Source organism: Elaeis guineensis, chromosome 7 (assembly GCF_000442705.2).
Source record: "Elaeis guineensis isolate ETL-2024a chromosome 7, EG11, whole genome shotgun sequence".
NCBI lineage: Eukaryota > Viridiplantae > Streptophyta > Magnoliopsida > Arecales > Arecaceae > Elaeis > Elaeis guineensis.
The window spans coordinates 92,016,426-92,038,949 of record NC_025999.2 but is presented as its reverse complement, the minus strand read 5'-3'; the positions used below and the strand labels follow the sequence as shown (position 1 = coordinate 92,038,949).

Below are 22,524 nucleotides of genomic sequence, written 5' to 3'. Positions count from 1 at the left end.
ATGGGAAGCATGGGAGGAGGGCTTCTGGGCCCCACGGAGGGGCCTTATCTCGAACGTGATTGGGCAGGCGGGAAAAGCCATCCGTTACTCTGGAACGCCATTGGCTGGGGTCATGTGATGGGATTTCTTGTGGACCCCGCGAGGAAGTAGGGGACCGGCCCAGGGCTTTCGCCCGTCGCCGTCCTGTCCTTCTGGTTTCTACTTCTCAGCTCGCGGTCCCCCGGCCAACTCTCTGGATGTGGCGTGTGGGTTGGGACCAGGATCTGTGGCAACATCTGTTCACGGGCCTGAAATGGAGGAAAGAATGTTTCTTCGTGGGGTTGGAGTGATTTATCTTTTTGTGGGACACCAATCAATAGATTGTGCAATAGCCGTATCAAGATCTATATAATCGGATAAAAAAAATATTTAGAGTGCTTTAGGAGCTATACAATATATAATCCAACAGCCGACATCGTGAAAGAAGGCTGTATCATATAAAAGGTACAATTTGTACCAGATCATTAGGACCACATCTAGATGCACAGCAACGCCTTATCCTGGATGTAATGACGTAGGAATTCTTCATCTCCTTCGATGGACTAACAACAATTCTTTTTTTAGGTAGAGTAAGGCCATGCACTCCCTCTCTATGCATGCATGTACATGAACAATTTTCTAGGTTTTTGTTACTAAGTTGCCAAATCCATAATCGTAGGCTCGATAAACAAAGGGTACGTTGATGCATTGTTCCCTTTATATATATGTTACATGTGACAAGTTGATGTTAGTTATCTATCATAGATCATGTCAACCCCGATTGTTGACGCATGTCCCTTATAATGCAAAAGAGAAGCATTTGCCTCCTTGAGTTTCAAGGAGATAAATGTTCTGATTAGCAGTGAGTAGCAATAAATGTGTTGTTATCTTGGTTGGAGCTAAATTCCTTTCTTTCTAATATCATACAGAATGGAATTATTGATTTATCACCTTTATGAAAATGAAAATGTAAGTTTGATAACAAAAGGACCTGGGTGAAACAACTAAAGTTTGGGATTTTCCAAATATTCCAAAACATTTGGTAATAGCTTGCAATTTATTCCTTTCTAATTATGTGGACTCGTGTCTACATTAGCTAGTTTCCATTTTCTCCTTAATATGGTCGCCCCATACATTCAGTTACTACATTAGTTTCTCTATTTATAAGAAATTCATGACATAATTTAACTTTAGAAAATTATAATGAAGTACATGAAAAAATCTTAAATAACTGGGGCAGTGCATCTCTAGTGGCTGCCTAGATGGCAAGTGCTCCTACAAGCAAAAGTTTAGGGTGCTACCCTAACTCTTCATAATTATTGATCTTTTTCATTGACAGTAGCAGTTCACTTTGTTTTCCTATCATACCTAAAAAAAATTCAAAAATAGTTGATTTTTATGTAAGAGTTGATTTTTTATCTTTTTCCATCATACTTTCACATGGGGAAAAAGAAAAAGAGGCAGCAACAAGAAGAAGTGCTTATTCCTGCCCCTTTGATGTAGCAAAAAGAAAACTAGATTAATTCCTAACTGCAATATCAGCTTGCCATAATCTTGAAAATAACAAAGTTACCTGCATTTATCTCCTTCTGCCATCCCCCAAACCAACAAGGGAGTATCTTATTTCATTGTCCTTGGAAAATAAAATATTTTCATTAAGAACCCCAAACATTTCTTTAGAAAATAAAATATGTTCATACAGAATCCCAAACAGGTCTAGTAAGAAAACAAAAAACGGTAGAGTCTGTTTGCTTCCACCAAAAAGGAGGAAAACGCACACTCAGTATGCTCTTTCAAGCACCCTTTCAACAAATTTTTTTCTTGTAAGTATTCTGTTATGAATTTTTAACCATTATAATATCCTGACTTGAAGAGGTTCCTCAAGGCCGGCAAGTAGTTTTTAGATTGTGAAAGAAAATATCTATATTGTGGAACTTCCTCAAAGAATCAGTGGTATTTGCCTCCCTATCATCTTGTTTTTCTTATCTCTAACTATACGTACTCCTGAGTTTAGTTTAGACCTGGCAACTCATGTGCCAAAGATAATCCTCAATTCTTATTCTAAAATTCGGACTCAAGTGTTGTAGATGATTTACGCTTTGGGTGAGAACTAGGTCTCGATTGTAGGTTCAGGTGCAACGCATGATAGGATTTTGTATTTGTTTCTAGTCAATTAAGTAGGAAAGGGTTCCCTTGGACCGTGCATAAACTCCAAGTTCACCATGTGTTGCACCAGGTTTTTGATTGAAAGAAAGTTTTTCCAGCATGATAGATCCGTGCCTATATGTAGTTGAGTTACAAGTTTTTAAAATCTGGGGTTGTACTTGTATCTTTTGTGTGAAGGATTTACGTTCCTTTGCGTGAGTACATTGTTCAACAATTGACATTGTGATCGACCACTTCTGCAAGGTAGATATGTCATCGGTCCATAACTAGATGTACTTTTGTTAAACCCTCACAATAATTTTTATCGCATAATAAGAGCGCGTTTGGATATTCTCATAAGATTGGACTAAAAATCTGTAGGATCTGTAAATAGGACCATTCATTTAAGCATGATCCTATATCAATCAAACATCAACTAGCCTAAATCTTATGGGAAGAGAAAAAAGATCTTCATGGGCTTTTTTTTTTCTCTAGATAGTCCAAAAGCTAAGATTTGGACTAGATTTGGATAAGCTCTTAGAAAATTTAAGCTAGACAAACCAACAGACTCTATTTCTATATGATATTCCATCTAATTTTGTAGGGTTATCCAAACCCTAAAGATCACCACGTAACTAGATGACCAAATGGACTTGTCTTTGATTTGATAGCCGAATACTTGACAACAATCTTAACATCACCTGTCTTCGTCTTGACAGACGTTAGCATTCGGATGTCCTAATCAACTAAAAGAGTCCACATGGAGAACAAGGCTTGTAGCAGACCACGTAGCCTTGAGAAGCTAGTGGACACCCTGAACCCGCCACCATTCTCGGTCCGAAGCCTTAGGTGTTAGCAAATAATTTTTCATCAGAACTCTTGATAACAACTTTTTCTTGAAAGAAAAAAATGTGGTGGGCAAGCAACCATCTGATACCAAACCTGGAATTTTTCCTGGTGCATGGATTGAGGAAAGGGATGTCAACCCATGAACCCAACAGCAAAAGAGAAGCAAGCTGTTGAAAGTGCTACACTTCTGGCAGATTTGTTCATACTAAGAGGCTGATTGTGTGACCCATCTTTATCTTAGATGGCAGTGGTGGTGCCAACCAGATGGACAGATGCATCTAAGAAAATGAAGCTATAAAATGTCTAGTAACATGGATTAGCTCTTGGAGTTGCTTTTCCAGTTTAATGCTGTCAGGATTTTACGTCGGGTTCGGAAAACCATCTAACATCTGAATCAAAAGAACGTACGGGCATTCTATCTGTAAGACCTCATCCTCATCATAAAAATAATAGCTTCTTTATCAAGATATTTGGAAAATTGGGAACCATGTTCCCATGTGCAGGCATTTATCTTGTTGCAATTTGAATTGGAAGAAAAGGTTTTAGAAACAACAATTATAAAAATATTTAGAAGTTCAGCTCAGCTGAAAATTAAGCTGAATCAAGTCGGAAGACTCTACAAAGTTTCAAATAATTAAGATTTTAAAGTCTATAAAATAATAAATTACAAATAAAAAATTGCAAAATTTATATTATACACAGTGACAGGCAAGCATAACATTATAAAGGTAAGCCTCTGTCTACAGAAACGACCGAAAACCAATGCCCATGTATATATGATGGTTGCCAATGGTAAGATCAAGCAGCAGTTGGGATTCAAGATACGCCGGAGTCAACAAACATGATATATAAAGAATTCTTGGTTATTGAAAAGACAACAAATAACCTGAGTTAGATTCATATATATAATAGAAATAAATTTTATTACATTTGGAAAGGGATTTGTTGAAGGAATTTAAGTGAGATTGCGGAGCACAAAGGTGTTGATAGGGTTCTGCCATGGTACTTCTTTATATTTTTTTGTCGAAAAGGTGGTGACTCATCCTAACCGTTGGTTATTAATTACCGGGTGCCCAAGAAATTTATCTTAACCTATTTCCAACAGAGTTTGAACGTAAAATATTAACTAGTCTAATGATGCGAACGCAGTCCAAACGTAAAATAGTAACTAAACGTTGGCCAACCTTGTGATGAAAGGCTGATAATTTATGTTTTAAATTCTACTGGACGGAATTAGACTTGGGCACTAGGCCGTGCAGCTCGGCCAAAGCCTATCGACCCACGAACCAAACTGGTCGTGTCGGACATAGCCCGATAATATCGAACCTCGGCCTGATGGGCTGTGCCATACATGATCCATGACTCGTCAGGCCCACGGGACTGGTGGCCCAATTTTTTTATTTTTTTATTTTTTAAAAAAAAAATCAGTCCAAACGGATCGTGCCCCGTTATGGGACGTGCTTGACACTAGCCATTCAAGGCCGTTATGGGCCGTACCTGGCATGGCCCGTTTAAGACCGTTACGAGCCAGGCCTAGTCCGTAATAACTAAAATATTTTTTTTTTAATTTTTTCGGATTACAACGGTTATATTTGAAAAATGACCATTTTGACCTCTCCAACGGTCAAAAAAACGGCTAAATTGAGGGGTATTTTGAAAAAATAAAAATTTTGAGGTTTTTATAAATAGGGACCTCCTCTTTTATTCTCACCATACCAATTCATCAAACCAATCCTCTCCCTATCTAATCTCTCTATTCCTATTTATTCTTTCTTCAGCAATTTTACTCTCTTCCATTCAATATTTAATAAATAATAATTATAGTTTAGTAATTCTAGAGTTATACAAGAAGAGGAAGCATCTCTTTTTGAAGGTCGAAGTTCAAGAGATAGCTTTTTTGGCTCTACTCTGTCGGCTCTACTCTCTTCTTCCGGCTTGGCTCTCTTCTTTTGGTTCTCCAACTCTCCACTCTACCTTTTCTTCTTCTTCAGCTCTACTCAATTTTTTTTATTGGTTACGGATTAGTTTTTATTTTTTTGCATTCACTCAATTTAGATGGTAAATTATGATAATGAAAGTATTACCGCTGTGCAATCCGATTTTCCTCCTATTTCTAAGGAGGAAGAAATTCTTCCTACTCCCTCTGAAGTCTTTTCTGTTGAAGCTGGATTCTCTTTTCGAGATAGGATCAGTATTGTATGGAATGATTTTGATAGAGTTTTAGATGATGAAGTCTATAAGACAAAATATAAAAAATATGTCAAATTATATAATTGTGCCAGTTCTGGAGGAACTGATCATTTGAAGAGACATCAAGAGTCTCATAAGGTAAATAATTCTCGTCTTCGAAACACCCTTAATTCATTATAAGGTGATTTTTACTTTTATTTAAAAAAAAATTAATATCTTCTATTGTTTTATTTTTCCTTCAAGTCCTCAACCTGTTTTATTTTATAAAAATTATTTTTTAAAATAAAAACTTTAAAAATATCCTATACCAAATGGACCATACCAGGGCTCATATGGGCCGTGCCTTGGCAAGGCCTATATGGGCTGGCATGCGGACCGTGCCAAGATACAGCCCATATGGGCTGGCACGTGGGCCGTGCCGGACCTAGGCACATGTCGTGTCATATTTGGCACGGCGGGCTGTGCCAGCTTACGCCCTGAAGGGCCGTGCTGGATCTGGACCGTGGGCCACCAAACCCCCAACCCAGCCTGGCCCCTAGTATTGGGCCATGCCTTAGCACGGCATGCTACAGTACTTGGTGGGCCATGCCAGTTCATCCCAATGTCCACCTCTAGATGGGATTTTCGTTGGCTAGGGTCAACTATTATTTTTGGCATCCGAGGAAGATGGATTGCGATCCTCTACGGTGTAAAGAAAGCATCACAAAAAGTAGTGCTGATGTCAGAGTGCCTAGGGTGCACATGCTGGCATATAGGGATGGCAATGGATTGGATATAAATCGAATCAGCTAATATTTTGTATCCATTTCATAATTAAAAATCTTATATCTATATTCATCGTGTATTCATCTCAGATTAGATCAAGAAGAGGTGGGGGCAAAGATCAGATCTGGTAGATAAGAGTGAGTTGGATTGGAAACTCATCATATAAATATTATAAAATAATTATAATTTTGAAAAAAAAATTTATATTAAAATTATATCGAATCAAATTTGGAGCAGGGAATATCATTATCTATGTCTAACCCAAATCTGCTTCGAATATTTTTGTTAGAATTCATATCTATTCTGAGTTCTAATTAGGTTGAATAAAATCCATTCCATTTGATTCGGATCAGATTGATTACATGACAAGTCAATTAAAATTGCTCTCTCTACTAGCATAATGATCATGGGTCCCAACCATACAGGTTGCGAGTCTTGACCGCACTGGTCCCAGAATCTAACATGAGTTTAGTCCTATCAGGTTCAATAAAAAAAAAAAAAAGTTTTGTCTTATTAGAAAGGTTTGACTTTAGTTTTGATTTTTATAATTTTTTTATTATTAAAAAAATTAATAGTTAAAAAATTTGAATTAGAATAGAACTTGAAATTTTAGTGTGAAGATAGGAAGAAAAAAATCCTCTTATACTACTTATAATCATCTTCGTTAGGACCCCTCTTGTAATCAGGCCGAAAATTTTGAAATTATTGATTAATAAGAATTTTTCTGTAGAAATTGTTCTTGCTTTCTCTCTATTCTCACGTGGATATTTTAGATTTGTGAGCCAGCGTATTAAAGTCATGTCCTGAGAGTGGTTAGCTAAGGTGATATTTTGGATCTTGGAAGTCTTTGTGTTGTACAAATCATAGCAGGATTTCTATCTTACCACAATTCTTCACGGGAATGTACTCTTTCTTTTTCAAGTTTGCAGCCAAAGTTCAACCCTTTTTGGACATTGAGTGCACTAATGAATGCATGCCACGTCACATAACTCAGATCAGAAGATCTCCAAAATTTGATGTAATTGGATAAGAATGAATATTAAGACTAATAAAATATGATCCGATCTATCAATCTGATCCGTGTTCGATCCACCATAAATAAATTTGAATTTAAATTAAACAGATGTGGATCATAAACGGATCGATCCGTTTAATCCGTTTAATAGTTGAGTCGAATATGAGTTTTAGATATCTGATCCGTTTAATCCGTTTAATCTGTTTAATATTTAGATTGGGTTGAGTCAGATAATCTATTTAACTTGTTTAACTTATTTCTGACCTATTTAACCATTTAACCTGTTTAACCCATTTAAGATCTGTTAAATCTGTTTAACATATTTAAGATTTATTTAACCTATTTTTGATCTATTTAACTTGATCTGTTTAACCTGTTTAATCCGTTTAACCTGTTTAACCCGTTTAACCTAATTTGATCTATTTAATAAATAGATTAAATAAATCGGATCGAATTATTTATTTAATAAACAGATTAAATTCAAATTTAAATTTTTAATTTATTTAATAAATAAATTGAATTTAAATTAATTATTTTTTAATTTAATTTATTTATGACCCGATCTATTTTATGACCGATCCGTTTGCCACCCCTAATAAATATAAAACAAAACATAACAACAGTCCATTGTTTCTACGAAAAAAAGAGAGCGAAAAGGAGGAAAGAATCTTATTTTTGTCGCATCCTCCATCCCCCATCATGCTCCTTTCCCTCCTATCCCGCCACCTACTTCCTCTTTATCTGGAAAAGGAAGAAAAAAATATGCTCTGTTTCTCACTCTCAATCCTATTTTTATCTAAAACCTTTCTTTGCCAGGAGCCTCAACTTTAGATACGTCATGATGGAAATTGTCAAGGAACCGGCTATTTGCCTCTCTACAGATTTTTTTTTCTCTTTTTTTCAAACTTTTATTTTCCTATTCAGTCATTGATGAGCAAATCAGTTATTAAATATCTAAGACATAATTTGTTTGGAGGATTTGGACTCTAGAAAGAAAATGAGAATAAATGACTTCTCTTTGAGCTATTTGGGTGAGAGGTTAATTCCATTTCTATTTTCATTCGGAAGGAATGAAAATGTCAGTCTCTCCGGATACAATTCTTATTTTTTCCTTGCATTCAAGCTCCATTTTAATTTCAATTTTGATTCCGATGATTACAAATCAAATATTTTGGAGAATGTATTAACTACGATTTTTATTCTTGTTGGGGGATACCCACCGACCGACCGACCGACTATCGGAGGGCCCGACCGGCTAGCGGCCCGACCGACTAACCGACGGCCCGACGAACGACTCTGACTGGCCGATCGTAAGTCGGGCGGCAGGCCAACGGACGCCATCAGCGGCTAACCACGGCCATTCCACGATCTATTCCCGACCGACTGAACCCAGAGGTCCGGTCGCCGACCCACTTGAAGCTCGCCGACCGACGGAGGAGCCCGATGCCACTCTGTTGGCCACCGACCTTGGGTCGGCCGACTCCACCAACCGCCGTACGGCCGCCAGACGTTGTCAGCTCTGACACGGACACGCGGCACAGTTACCTAGGGGTATTGTCCCGCCGAGAGCCGGGTCAACCCTGGTGATTAGACGGCTACACGGCGACATGATGTTTTCACGGCGGCTCTGACAGCCTACAGTGAGTTGACAGTTCCTCACTTGTCCGCGCCATTAATGACGGCGCCATACCGTGCTCCACTATATATACCGGGGAAGGCAACAGTGCAAAGGGTCGATCCGTCCGTCTCTCCCACATACGCAGGCTCGCTCCTCTCTCTTTCTCCCTCTCAGAGCTCTCTGTCTGCATTTTACTGTTGCCCAGTCACCTCTCTGACTTGACCGTCGGAGGGTCCCCGCCGGAGCCGCCTCCGGTCAGTGCGGACTTCCTTTTGCAGGTGCACGCTCCCCGGCGATCGGACGACGAGGCGATTGGCCGCAACAGATTGGCGCGCCAGGTAGGGGACAGCATGACAAAGACAAGAGCTCAACGATCGAGAATCACTGGGTCGGCAAGGCGTTCTTCCCGCCGGGAAGAGGCCTCTCCACCATCACCGGCGGCGGAGCCTAGCTCTCCGCGCCCTGCAGTGACTACGGAGGCGCAGATTGCGGCCATTGTACGGCAGATGACCGTACTGACCGACGCAGTCAAAAGCCTCCAGCAACAACCGGCGGCCCGACCTATGCCTTCCAGGAGCAGCCGCCGACGGTCGCGCCGACCCCTGCCGCCTCCAGGCGAGCACTCCCAACAGCGCTCCCACGGGGAGGAGGAGGGTCGACCTCGGCGCGACGACCGACGGTCCCAGCGGCCCTCTCCTTCCCCGTTGGAACGGGCGAGGAAGGAAAAGCGGCCGCGCACACCGTCGGCCTCTCCTTCAGAGTCTTCCAGAGGCTCCACTCCTGGGGTCTCCCAGCATCGACGAGCGGACGACTACGAGCGACGGTTCGAGGAGATCGACCGCCGGCTCGCCCAACTGCAAATGGACGGCCAGAAGTCTTCGAACGACGTCGACTTCCAGACCGCCCAGCCTCTCTCTCGACTGGTCCTCGATGAGCCGATTCCCAGTCGGTTCAAAATGCCGAACGTAGAGCCATACGACGGCTCTGCCGACCCAGTCGACCATCTCGAGAGCTACAAAGCTCTCATGACGATTCAAGGGGCAACCGACGCTCTGTTTTGCATCGGCTTCCCCGCCACACTTCGCAAGGCTGTCAGGGCTTGGTACTCCGGTCTTCGATCGGGCAGTATCCATTCCTTCGCGCAGCTCGAGCACTCGTTCGTGGCCCATTTCAGCACTAGCCGAAAGCCGCCGCGAACGTCGGATAGCCTTTTCTCCCTCAAGCAGGGGGAAAACGAGGCGCTCCGGCACTTCGTGGCGCGATTCAACGCGGCCACGCTCGAGGTCCGGGACCTCAACGAAGACATGGCGGTTTCAGCCATGAAGCGGGGCCTGAGGTCGTCCCGATTTACTTATTCTCTGGACAAGACCCTCCCCCGAACATACGCCGAGCTACTGGAGCGCGCATACAAGTATATGCGCGCGGACGAAGGAGCGTCCGACCGACGCCTGGTCGAGCCCAGGGGTCCGAAGGAGAAGCGAAGAAAAGGTCGGGAGCCCGCCGAACCCAGCAGGCCCCCGGCCGGTAGTCGGCTTTCTCCACCCCGACAAATCCAAAAATCACCCCGCCGACAGACTCCGAGGTCGGTGCGTCCCAGGTATGACTCCTACACTCCTCTCTCCGCTCCCCGTGCGCAGATCTTGATGGAGATCGAAGGGAAAGAATACCTGCGACGGCCTCCGCCTCTGAAGGCAAAGGGCCTCGACCATCGGAAGTACTGCCGGTTCCATCGGAGCCACGGTCACGACACCGAGCGATGCATCCAGTTGAAGGATGAGATCGAAAATCTCATCCGCCGAGGGTATCTCGGCAAGTTTCGAAAGGGTCCGCCGACCCGACCGACTGCCGATCGACGCCCCCAGCCGACTGAAGAGGCACCGACTAACCAGCCGACGGCTGGAGTCATCAACATGATCTCCAAGCGGCTGGGCCCGGGGACGTCTGCAGGAGGAGAGCCGACGAAAAAGCCGCGCCCGGACGACGTGATTACCTTTTCGGAAGACGACGTTCAGGGCATCCGGACTCCCCACGACGACGCTGTTGTTGTGTCGGCGACAATAGCCAATTATGATGTAAAACGAATTTTTGTTGATAATGGAAGTTCGACAAATGTTTTGTTTTACTCGACCTTCTCCCGAATGCGACTACCGACTGATCGACTCAGTAGGGTTTCCACGCCCTTGATCGGCTTTGCCGGAGACACCGTCACGACAGAAGGAGAAATCACCCTGCCTGTGACGGTCGGTACCGAACCACGGCAAAGAACGGCCTCCCTCATTTTCGCGGTCGTCCAAGTTCCTTCGGCCTACAACGCCATACTCGGGCGACCCGGACTGAACGCCTTCGGGGCGATCGTCTCGACGTACCATCTCCTTGTTCGATTCCCGACTAAAAACGGAGTCGGGGAGATGCGCGGAGATCAACAGCTCGCCCGACGATGCTTTCAAATCTCCGCCCAAAGCGACGAGACAAAGGGTCCCCTGACAATTGACAAATTGGATCAACGGGAGGAGGAAGAGCGGGGTTCGCCGGCCGAGCGGCTCGAGGCGATCCCGGTGGGAGAAAATCCCGACAGAAAAGTTTGGATCGGGTCTCAATTGCCCGACGCCGAACGCCACCGACTGGCGGAGCTGCTGACGGCCAACGCCGACGTATTCGCATGGTCGGCAGCAGATATGTCGGGCATCCCTCCGGAAACAATGACTCACCGACTCAACATCGACCCGACAATGAAGCCGGTGAGGCAGAAGAAAAGGTCCTTCGCCCCAGAGAGGCAGAAGGCCATTGACGAAGAAGTGGACAAACTGCTCGAGGTGGGCTTCATTCGGGAATCCACGTATCCCGATTGGCTCGCCAATGTCGTCATGGTCAAGAAAGCCAACGGGAAATGGAGGATCTGCATCGATTATACCGACCTCAACCGAGCATGCCCGAAGGATAGCTTTCCACTCCCGAAGATCGACCAGCTGGTGGATGCGACGTCCGGATTTTGACTGCTCAACTTCATGGACGCCTTCGCCGGGTACAATCAGATCCGGATGGCGCCTGAAGACGAGGAGCACACCGCGTTCGTGACCCCCAAGGGCCTCTACTGCTATCGGGTGATGCCCTTTGGATTGAAGAATGCCGGCGCCACCTACCAGCGACTCGTCAACAAGGTCTTCAAAGACCAGATCGGGCGTAACATGGAGGTATACGTGGACGACATGCTGGTAAAGAGCACGCGGATCCCGGGCCATGTTCAGGATCTCGAGGAGACCTTCCGCACCCTTCGGCGACACCGAATGAAGCTCAACCCGACCAAATGCGCCTTCGGGGTGACCTCGGGGAAGTTCCTCGGATTCCTCATTTCTCAGAGAGGGATCGAGGCAAACCCTGAGAAGATAAAGGCGATCCTCGACATGCGTCATCCGAACACCAAGAAGGAGGTCCAACAACTGAACGGGAGAATCGTCGCTCTTAGCCGATTCATTTCCCGATCAGCTGAAAGGTGCCTCCCGTTCTTCAAAACCCTGCGCCAGGCGAACGGTTTCTCTTGGTCGGATGAATGCGAACAGGCCTTTGAAGACCTGAAGAGGTACTTGGCTTCCCCGCCGCTGCTCGTAAAGCCGCAGATCGGGGAGACCTTGTATCTCTACTTGGCTACATCTTCTGAGGCGATCAGTTCGGTGCTCGTTCGGAAAAACGAGTGCCGAACCCATCAGCCCATCTACTACATCAGCAAAGTGCTCCACGACGCCGAAGCCAGATACTCGGAGACGGAAAGGATGGTCTTCGCCCTGACCGTATCCGCGCAACGGCTCCGACCATACTTCCAGGCCCACGCCATCGTGGTACTCACCAACCAGCCCCTGAGGGCCGTACTGCGCCGACCCGACACATCCGGACGGCTCGCTAAGTGGGCAATGAAGCTTAGCGAGTTCGACATTCAGTACCGACCGAGGCCTGCCTTGAAGGCTCAGGTCTTGGCCGACTTCATCGCCGAATGCCCGACGACCGACCAGAGGTCGGGAGCTGAAGGCCCGGGACGAGATTCGGTCTCTAAGCCGGACCCGATCTCCACCTGGGTACTTCACATCGACGGAGCCTCCAACGCTCAGGGAAGCGGGGCCGGGCTCCTGCTCACGAATTCGGATGGGGTAGTCACCGAATACGCCCTCCGGTTCGACTTCAAGGCCTCCAACAATCAAGCCGAATACGAGGCACTCCTCGCGGGCTTGAGGATGGCGAAGGAATTGGGCGTCGACAGCCTTCGGGCATTCTCCGACTCTCAGCTGATCGTGGGGCAGGTCAAGGGCGACTTCGAGGCGCGAGATCCGACCATGATCAAGTATCTTCAGAAGGTAAAGGATCTCGTGGCCCGCCTCGAGTATTTCGAGATCTCCCACATCCCCAGGATGGAGAACGCCCGTGCCGATGCTCTCTCCAGATTGGCAACGTCGGCCTATGATTCTTTGGGTCGGACGTTCGTCGAAAATCTCCAACAGCCGAGCATTGATCGGGTCGAAGAAATGCAGCAGCTAACGTCCGAACCAAGTTGGATGGACCCGATCGTCCGGTACCTGTCCGACGGGACCAGTCCCGAAGATCCCGCGGAGGCCAAGCGACTCCGATGGTCGGCGTCGCAATATGTGATCATGGACGGCCGACTCTACAAGAGGTCGTTCTCCCTCCCTCTGCTCAGGTGCTTGGGACCGACCGACGCTGACTACGCCCTCCGAGAGGTTCACGAAGGAATTTGTGGGAATCACTTGGGGGGCAAGTCCTTAGCCTTCAAGGTCTTGCGACAGGGCTACTACTGGCCGACCATGAGGAAGGATGCGGCAGAGTTGGTCCGAAGGTGTGAGCCATGCCAGAAGTATGCCAATATTCAACGCCAACCGGCCAGCCAAATCGCTCCCATTGTCGCTCCATGGCCCTTCGCTCAGTGGGGAGTCGATATTCTCGGCCCCTTCCCACCGGCGTCGGGCCAAAGGAAGTTCATCGTTGTCGCCATCGACTACTTCACGAAGTGGGTCGAGGCCGAGCCCTTGGCGCAGATCACCGAGCGGAAGATGGAGGACTTTGTCCAAAAGTCCATCATCTTCAGGTTCGGATTGCCGCACACCATCATCACCGACAACGGACGGCAATTCGACAACCAAGACTTCAAGGACTTCTGCGCCAGGTTCCACATCCGTCATCGACTAACTTCAGTCGGGCACCCACAATCCAACGGCGAGGTTGAGGTGACGAACCGAACCCTGCTCCATGGACTCAAGACCCGACTGAACGAAGCCAAAGGCCTTTGGGTCGACGAGCTGGGCTCCGTCCTGTGGGCTTACCGAACGACCCCCCGCGTCCCAACCGGAGAGTCGCCGTTCAGTATGGCCTACGGGACAGAAGCCATGATCCCGCTCGAGATTGGCCTGCCATCTTCGAGGGTCGAGCAGTACCGCGAGCCGGACAACTCCGAAAGCCGGAGAGCCGACCTAGATCTTCTCCCCGAACTGCGAGATAAGGCTCAAATTCGAATGGCCTCCTACCGACAGAGGGTTGCCCGGTACTACAACGCCAAGGTCAGACCAAAGATCTTTAAACCTGGCGACCTAGTCTTGAGGAAAGCGGAGGTGTCGAAGCCCTTGGACCAAGGGAAGTTGGCTCCCAACTGGGAAGGGCCCTACAAGGTTGCTGACACCTTCGGGCCGAGGGCTTACCGGCTGGAGACCCTTGAGGGGAAGCCCATTCCCCGGACTTGGAACGCCGACAACTTGAAGCTGTATTACCAGTGAATTCTGTAATTCAATCGTTGGAATACAAGTTCAGTTCGAAAAATCGGAGTTCTAACTCTTTGACTACCGATCAACGCTCAGCCCCGACGCATCGACGCGGATCTGGCACCGACGACACATCGGCCGCTTACACGGACCGATGCATCCGCGATGACGGGAGTTTATACTCCTTCTACGGCCGAATTTTCGGGCAGAATCCATCGGCCGCCTGGCCGATCGGGCCCCGACCGAAGAAAGGCTAAAAGCCCACGCGGCTATTGCCGCGACTTCCGACCAGGCTACGGCCGGTCGAGGGATATTCGGCTTACCACCGTCTATCACATGATGCGACCTCAGTCGCACCCACTACTCGCCGACCGACCTACGGCCGGCTGAACGACACTCGGCTTGCCACCGTCTATCGAAAGACACGAAACCCGACGCAAGAGCATGGGGACCCGACTTACTATCCTGCCCCGACACTACGCCGGATGATGGCCGACTAAGTGCGTCTACGGAGGTCCGGCCGCCGAACCTTTGCCAGGTTCGGTCGGCTCCCGGCTTAACAGACGCGCCCGAGTGGCGACTACAATTATTGGAAACCGACCTAAAGTCGGGATACAAGCTACTTCGGAACTGTGCAAGCCGTTTAGGTCTTACCGACTTACCCGAGTTGACGACTTCTCTAAGTTGGTGACTAGGGTTCGACATTACAGCGATAAGAAACATTACAAACAAGAAGGAAAAGAGAAGACAATTTCATTCATTGATTAAAAGAAGTTACAAAGTCGGGCCGAAGCCGATTACATGTATTTTCAAGAAGAAATAAAAGGAGGACAATCGGCTGGACCGATCATTCGTCCTGGATAGTCTCTTCGGCCGACGGAGGATCGGGAAGGATCGGCGTCTCGACCATGGGCGGCGCTGGGTCGACGCAGAAGGATGTCCTTCAGTCGGCGAAGGACCTCCGGTCGGCTCCGGCTCTGGGACGGCTTCCTCCAATGGGATGACGCCTCCCGACAGATGGTCGGCCTCCTCTTCGGTTCCCTCCTCTTCGGCGAGTAGCGGCGCGACTCGGCTGACGTCCACCTCCGGGTACAAGGCATGGACGGCATCCCGACCGTCCTCAAACCCGACCCGGTAGGAGGCGAAGCCCGACTCGAGCATCTCCTCCTTTACCGGTCGGAGGCCCGGAAGTCTTCAACCGCACGATCGGCCGACTCCCTCGCCGACCGTACTTCGTCCTCAGTATGGGCCAGCTCCTCCCTCGCCAACTCCGCCTCGGCCCTGGCAATTTCGGCGTCGATTTGGGCGATGGACAAGTCCTCTTCGGTTTCCGCGAGCTTCCCCAGGCTGGCCCGAAGTTGCTCGCGCTCCCCTTGGAGTTCGGAGGTGGCACCGTCCCGTTCGCGCCGAAGACGACGCACGACCCGACCTTTGTGCTTGGCCTCCTTCTTGGCCGACTTTAGTTCGGCCATGAGCCGGGAGACCTCGTCCGTCAACTTGGCCTCCCGATCGACCGACTCCTGCAGTTGGTCGACCAGTCTCCCTCTCTCGGCCTCGGCCGCTGCCGACCTTTCCTTGAAGGCTGCCCGAACGTCGCCGAACCTTCGGTATCCGGCCTCCAGCTCGGACATGGTGAAGATCAACTGCCGACAGAAAGAAGCCTTGTCAGAATTATGTGGCAAACGAAAATTCTTCTAAAGGTGATGCGAAGCTTACCTCCACCATCGACGGGTAGAACGCGATAACATTTCGGTCACTTGCCGAGACCGCAACGACTGAACGTCGGTAGGGAGGAGGATCCCCTGGCACAACCTCCTCGCAAGGTTGTGGTCGGCCAAGGCCGACGCACCCTCAGGGTAGTATGCACTGGGGGGCATTGATCTCTCCTCCTCCGAGGGCTCCATCGGGGCTTTCCCCCGATCGGCTGCCCCGACCAACGGGGCTGGCAGCGATGGGACGCTGGAGTTCGACCCGGCGCCCCCGTTGCGCCAGCGGACGCCTCCGGACGATGTTCGGCTTCCCGAACGACATCCGGCTCCACCCGCGGCGGCGAAACCGCCGACACCCCTTCGGCCACTTCCTCGGTCGGCCTCTCCTCGACTCGGACGGTCGAGCCGCAAGGGCTATGATTGGCTCCGACCCCTCGGTCGCCGACGCTTCCACGGTCGGCTGGACTGGAGCTGGTCTCTTGGAAGGACGCGAAGGGCCAGCCCCCGACGCTGGCCTCTTCCTCGCGGCGGCAAAATGATGAATTTCGGCGTCGGTCGGCCTCATCCTCGGCGGTGTCCCTGCAAAACCTACCAATGTCAGAGGCCGGACCAGAACTACCTAAAGCCGAATAAAAAGAAAAAGCTGGGGAATCGGACGATACCTATTCGGGGATCAGACTCAGGCCGCATCATAGAGAGCTTGCTCGGTGACAAGCTCCCTCTGCTTCGGGACCGACATATCTTTGAGTCGGTGGAAGTCCTCCCGGTCGTCCACGTCGACCCGACTGTTGTCGTTGGCCTCAGTTCGGGGTACACCCCAGCGAGAAGGAAAGCCCCAAGAGGAGGAAGAGGAAACAAAGAAAAACTGGTTCTTCCATCCATGAATGGACGATGGAAGACCGGTTATGAAGCAAGACCCTTCCGGGGTTGAAGAGCCACCACCCTCGGGCTTTAGGGTGGGGTCGGAGCACAAAGAAGCCCGGAAGAGGGAAACGCGAGGGTTGGTCGGCAAGAGCTGACACAACAGCGCGAAAGAAATGATTAGCCGGACAGAGTTCGGCGCCAGTTGCGCCGGACAGAGTCCGTAGTAATCAAGCAGATTCCGGACGAACTCCGGAATCGGGAGCGAAGACCCGCCGAAGGTCTCAACATACACGCCAGGTCGCCAGGCGGAGGTTGTTGACCCGACCGCCGGCCCCTGGAGCAAGAGCCGAAACTGCTCCGGATGCGATAGTGCTCCCGAAGCTGATCGACGTTCGGCCCGAAAGCGAGGAGGCCTCATCTTCGGAGCCGATCGGGTGTCGTCGGTCGGGTTCCCCGACCGAGCTCCTGAGTCGGTTTCCTGGTCATTGTGCAGGAACCGAAAGAGGAGAAAGGAAGGAAGAAGGGGAAGGAGGACCACGAACCCGATGGACCCTCGGAGGTAGAGAAGAGCTCTGCCCGCGAACGATCGAGAAATCGCCCGGACAGAGTTTCCCCCAGCAAATGGCAAAGTGGGTCAGGGTCCGGGAGGTCCTATATATATAGGGCCGACCGACGGCCGAGATGCTCCCGCGCGACCAAAGTCCTCCAGATGCGCGACGCGTGGCGCCCGCGTTGGCTGAGATTCGGCGCGCTTCGTCCCGGACGCCCGCACCGCCCGCATTAAATGCCGGAGCGGGCGCGGCCAACCACCTTGACACGCGGCGGCGGGGGTTGGCTCCGCAGTCGGCCGCCGCGCCGGTCCGCGTTCCCGATGGGACGCCTCACCCCGATCGGCGCCGAATATCCGATCGACTGACGTCCGTATCGTCCGCACCCGATCTTCTGACACCGACGTGACGCTGGCGACGACAAGACGGCGTCTGACACCGGACGCCGGCGCGACTTCTGCATCGACTAGACGTTCGGATCTTGGGATTCGTGAGGTGTCTGACAACGGATCAGCCGGCGGTACGGTCGGATCTGCACATGCGACAAATCCACTCCCAGTCGTCCGGTCTTGCTACCCGAATGAAGGCATCGGCCAGCTCTCCACCCGACTTAGGAGTGGAGGGGGGCAACTGTTGGGGATACCCACCGACGACCGACCGACATCGGAGGCCCGACCGGCTGGCGGCCGACCACCACCGACTATCGGAGGGCCGACCGGCTGGCGGCCACCGACCGACGACTATCGGAGGACCCGACCGGCTGGCAGCCGACCGACTACCAACGGCCCGACGGACGACTCTGACTGGCCGATCGTAGTCGGGCGACAGGCCGACGGACGCCATCAGCGGCTAACTGCGGCCATTCCACGGTCCATTTCCGACCGACTAAACCAGAGGTCCGGTAGCCGACCCACATGAAGCTCGCCGACCGACGGAGGAGTCCGACGCCACTCTGCTGGCCACCGACCTTGGGTCGGCCGACTCCACCAACCACCGTACGGCCGCCAGACGTTGTCAGTCTGACACGGACATGCGGCACAGTTACCTAGGGGCATTGTCCCGCCGAGAGCGGGTCAACCCTGGTGATTAGACGGCTACACGGCGACATGACTTTTCACGGCGGCTCTGACAGCCTACAGTGAGTTGACAGTTCCTCACTTGTCCGCGCCATTAATGACGGCGCCATACCGTGCTCCACTATATATACCGGGGAAGGCAACAGTGCAAGGGTCGATCCGCCCGTCTCTCCCACATACGCAGGCTCGCTCCTCTCTCCTCTCTCTCTCTTCCCAGAGCTCTCTGTCTGCATTTCACTGTTGCCAGTCACCTCTCTGACTTGACCGTCGGAGGGTCCCCGCCGGAGCCGCCTCCGGTCAGTGCGGACTTCCTTTTGCAGGTGCACGCTTCCCCGGGATCGGCGACGAGGCGATTGGCCGCAACACTTTTAAAGATTTTAAACAACTGCCTGGTAAAAGTTGTAAATGTTATTCCCTGCTTGACCAACTATGCTAATCCGACCTGACACTGTGGTGGCCAGGAGTTTGCAAATGTTATTTCGTTGATTTCACTTCCTCAAACCTGATCCACTCCGACTTCTATGACAAAAATTTCCAAGCAGTCTAACAGTGTTGCGTATGGATGCATGCTTTGTGAGGATAATTATTTGTTGCATTTCTTCTTCAATTTTTTCATGGTGCAAGCAGTCAATAGATGCTCCTCGTCCAAGTACTGTTCAGCATCTTACTTGAGCTTCATATTTCTCATGGCATTCCCTTGAATTCTGATGGTTGGTTTTGCATGACCTGGTAACAAGAGAAAATGGGACAAAAGAGTCGGTAAAAAACAGAAAAATGGCTGGTCTGCCAGATACTAGCATGCTGGAACATACATTGGAGTCATGTTTGAATTTGCCATGCATTGATTATTCTCTTCGCATACCTGCCTGCAACTAACTAGCACAAATGGGTAGAACAACCATCATTCCAATATAAAAGTCGTGCTATAATGTGTGATGCACCTTGTTCTTCATAAGGTAAGGATAGATTTGCTTCTTTTAAAGAAATAGTTCTGTTATTTGCCATTTTGGTAAGATTTTTACTTCTTAATTTTTTTTGGATTTGTTCGTAATCTCTAATGTAAAATTTTGGGGTACATGCATGTGACAAACAATATCATTTTCGTATGGTTCTTAAAAATGAATCCAATTCTTCTGCCACCCCTCCCATCCTCTCCTCCCTTCCATACCAACATCATATTATTATAATTTTTGTAAGGATTTGTACAGATGTATATATTACATCGGTTATTTATTAAAAAAATTTTATATAAGAGATTGAGTGTGGCAAAGGGTGCAGGTAGGAGAGAGAGGGGGGGGGGGTGGGGGTTTGAGAGATGCATGCTGCCAACATTTTTTATTATAATTTGGTTGTGTAATGAGACTATCAATTATTGCTTGCAATATGCACTGTCTGTCTGTGTATATATATATATAATAATATTATATATATTATATATATATATATATATATATATATATAATATATATATATATATTATGTATGTATGTATGTATATATGTATATGGTCTTTCAGTTCAAATCTTTTCATCAGTTCAAAATTTAATATCCCCATCCAATAAAAAAATTAATTATATAATAAGCCAATTGTCATTGCTAATAACCAAACAATTCTTGCACCAATTATCTTAATTTGCAAATAATTCTATTCTAAATAGATTTGACAAACGGTGAATATTCCAGACGGCTGTTTGTTCTCAGTTATCACAGAATACTAAGTACCGTGTTTCAGAAAGAAGCATGCCTGCAGAGTCATCAAATGTTCCTTCTTGGAGCTCGGCTCGTCTTTGTCTCTCCTCATTATTCTTTGCTTTGCTCTTGCTCGACGCCGATCCTCGCTCCCCTGTGACAAAATCGAAGTATCTCTGGAACCTACTCGCAGGCAAGAACGGTTCCAGCCTTCTAAGTGACTCGGACGGTAGTTCCCTTCTCAAGCCAAACTTGTTCTTTTCTTTTGTCCTGAGTATTCTTTTGCTTTGCTCTTTCTTATTACAGAGCTACGCGATGCCCAAAGATGCCCACCGAAAGCCCGTTAAAATCGGCATCCCTCCTCCTCCCCTCTGAAGTAATAATGCTCTCCATAAGTACCCCAGCAATGGAGAAAACTCCGAGCCCCATCAAACGCCAACCTCCTCCCCCACAACGGCCTCCAAGCTGAAGCTAAAGCTTCTGGTAGACCAGCATTCCAACCACGTCCTCTTCGCCGAGGCCGGCAAGGACGTGGTCGACTTCCTCTTCGGCCTCCTCAACCTCCCCCTCAGCTCAGTCGCCTGCCTCCTCTCCAAATACCGCATACTCGGCCATTGACATGCTTCGCGACAGCGTCCGATCCCTCGACGATGCCTACTTCATCGACCCCACCGAAGATCGCCTTGCCCTCCTTAATCCCAAATCTTCTCGTCCACTCTCTCCCTCACCCCTCTCCTCCTCGAAAACGCGAAGTCCTTGGCCCGACCGGCTAAGAAGCATTATCGTTGCACAGGAATTGACAGCAGGAGCGCCTTCTACGGCCAGACTTGTTGCGGTGGGAATTTGGCCACGTGACGGATGTTTGTGGGACGCTGTGTCGGCTTGCCGTCAGGGGATGACGGTGGAGATGCAGTTCGTGGCTGGGAGGCAGCCTCGAAGGTGGAGGCGGCGAGGGCGAGGCTGGAGGTGGGTACGTGAAGGAGGTGTGACTTACATGGTGATGGATGACTTGTCCGTGATGCCCATGTCCACCACCTCTGCTATTACTCTGCTTGATAAGTTGCACATTAAGACGTGTCCTCACTCTATGAATGACCGTGGAATTGGGCATGAAGAGGTTAGCTAGCTTTTTTCTTTTTTATATTTTTTTTTCTCTTCTTTTGAGGTTTAAACACTTCGATAGGATTCAGGATTTGTGGATAGTTGACAGGGATATTAATTGTTGTTGTGCTAATTCCCTTATATTGGGTGGTTTTTAATTTTTAGGGGCTGGAGCTGCTGAAGGCGTCGCTGCGGTCGACGACGGTGCTGACGGACGTATTCCGTTGGAAGTCCAAAGTTGGTGTGCCCGTGGATTGCCCGTGAAAATATGATGATTAAAAAAAAGATATAATAAAGCCATGTACAAGGGATGCGCAAGAAGTATTACTATCAATAAAGGTTCCTTCGATTAACCTATCCATATATGTTACCATCTCCTCTTAAACTCGATCAATGGTACAACAGATGCCAACTTGAATTTGGAAATCAGATCTCGAAAGCGGCCATTGTGGATGTCTTTGGGGCTGGAGAGTATAAAATAATAGCACAATTGAAGGATTGATCTACTTACGAATGAGACTAAACAATGGGACCGGGAGTGATGATAAAGTTGGGGGGAATCCTTGCAACCATTTGAAACCCAGTTGATGCTAGAATATATGGAACGTGCTTTGGGAAAATTCAACGCTTGATTACGTGCAACAAAGGATTTGTAGGTCCTGTAGACACACCACCAAACCATTGTGCAATCTTGGATCTTAGATCCGTTTTTCTAGTAAAGGATCTTGATCGATGATGGTTAGGAGCAATTAAATGTACCTGATAGAATGAATATTGATGCACGATAAGTACCTCCAAATGGAGTTGCACACATTGCACTTGTCATATATAGGCTCCCTGGGATATCCATCGCAGCCCAACTCACCTGCAGTCCCGCCACCGCGAGGCACGGTTGGGCAACTTTAATTTACTGAAAACTTCTTAGACTAATGGGCCATTTGAGCTACGTTGGGTCAAACATGACATCCAACCAACTCAACACATTCTAGTCCAAATTGGGTCAGATTTATGTAAGGTTCAATGCAAGATTAAAGAAAGTACACATTCTAGTTAATTGATCAATTTACCTGCAAATAATACCATGAGCACCCAATTTTTATAAATATAGACATTCAACAAATTAAATGATGAAGGGGATAGAGATTTGAAAGTCATTGATTCCTGGGTCAAGTCCAATCCAG

General features: G+C 48.5%; 1 pseudogene; it reads left to right on the top strand.

Moving 5' to 3' along the window:
- LOC140859360 (uncharacterized) lies at window positions 1-21,607 on the top strand (annotated as a pseudogene).
- The last annotated feature ends 917 nt before the right edge of the window (window positions 21,608-22,524 follow it).